Genomic DNA, 1,703 nt, shown 5'->3' on the forward strand with positions numbered 1-1,703 from the left:
AAGTTCCATGTACACTTGAGAAGAATGGGTATTCGGTTGCATTCAGATTTAAAGTTCTGTATATATCTGTGAAATCGATCTCGTTCAGTGTATCATTTAAAGTTCTTGTTTCTTTGGAGATGTAACGAGATAATCTGTCATTTGCAGAGAGTGCTGTGTTGAAGTCTTCTACTACTAGTGTATTATCATCTAAGTATGTCTTTATTTTGGTTATTGATTGCCTTACTTGGCAGCTCCCACATTAGGGGGATAAATATTCATGATTGTTAGGTCCTCTTATTGGACAGAGCACTTAAGTAAAGTATCATATAGTGTCCATCTTCATCTCTTACTCCAGTCATTGGGATAAACTTTAATTTATCTGACATGAGGATTGCTACCCCAGCTTTCTTTTGAGGAACATTTGAATGGTAAATGTTTCTCCAACCTTTCCATTTTCAGCTGTAGGTGTCCATCGGTCCAAAATGAGTCTCTTGTTGACAGCAAATAAATGGGTTTTGCTTTTTTATCCAGTCTGAAACCTTGCATCTTTGTGATAGGATCATTTAGCCCTTCACGTTCAGAGTTACTATTGAAGTACATGAATTTAGTGTCATCATACTTCCTATTCATTACCTGTTTTTGTGGATTATTTCTTTGTGCTTCCACTTTCTTTTACAGGGTCCCCCTTCCTATTTCGTGCAGAGATGGTTTGGCGGTCACATATTCTTTCAGTTTCTGCCTATTTTTGAAGCTCTTTATATCTCTTTTTATTGTGAATGAGAGCCTTGCTGGATAAAGTATTCTTGGCTGCAGTTTCTTCTCATTTAGGACCCTGAATATAACCTGCCAGCCCTTTCTGGCCTGCCAGGTCTCTGTAGGGAGGTTTGTTGTTAATCTAATATTTCTCCCCATATAAGTTAGAGATCTCTTCCCTCTTGCTTCTTTAAAGATAGATTTTCTCTTTATCTTTGGAATTTCCAAGTTTCACTATTAAATGTTGAGGTGTTGAATGGTTTTTACTGATTTTAGGGGGATACCTCTCTCTCTCCTGTTCTGCTTCCCTCCCCAAGTTAGGGAAGTTCTCAGCTATGATTTGTTCAAATTCTTTTCTGGCCCTCTAGCCCCCTTGGCACTCTCTGGAAACCCAAATATATGTAGATTTTTCCTTCTGGGGCTATCATTTATTTCCTTTAACCTTTCCTGATGGTCTTTTAATTGTTTTTATCTTTTTTTCCCAGCTTCCTTGCTTGCCATCAACTTGTCTTCTATGTCATGCAATTTCTTCCACCTCATTAACCCTCATCGTTACCAGTTTGGATTGCATCTCCTTTATTTGATTAATCTCATCCTGATTAGATCTAAATTCTGCAGTCATGAAGTCTCTTGAATCCTTTATGCTTTTTCCCAGAGCCACTAGTAGCTTTATAATTTTGCTTCTGAAATGGCTTTCTGACATTTAATTGTAATCCAAATTTTGTAACCCTACGGCAGAGTACTGTTTCTGATTCTTTTTTTGTGGAGAGTTCTTTCTTCTAGTCATTTTGCTCAGTGCAGAGTGGCTGTATGAATGGTCTGAGTCAAGAATACCAAGCACAACCTAAGTAAATTTAACCCTAAATGATTCTGCCAATGTCAAAGACCAGAAGACATAGACCAGAATGTAATAATACAAAGGACCACTAAAGTGACAAACACATTTTAAAACAAAGTAGTAGGGCAGC

Source organism: Nyctereutes procyonoides, unplaced genomic scaffold (genome assembly GCF_905146905.1).
Source record: "Nyctereutes procyonoides isolate TBG_1078 unplaced genomic scaffold, NYPRO_anot_genome, whole genome shotgun sequence".
Taxonomy (NCBI): Eukaryota; Metazoa; Chordata; class Mammalia; order Carnivora; family Canidae; genus Nyctereutes; species Nyctereutes procyonoides.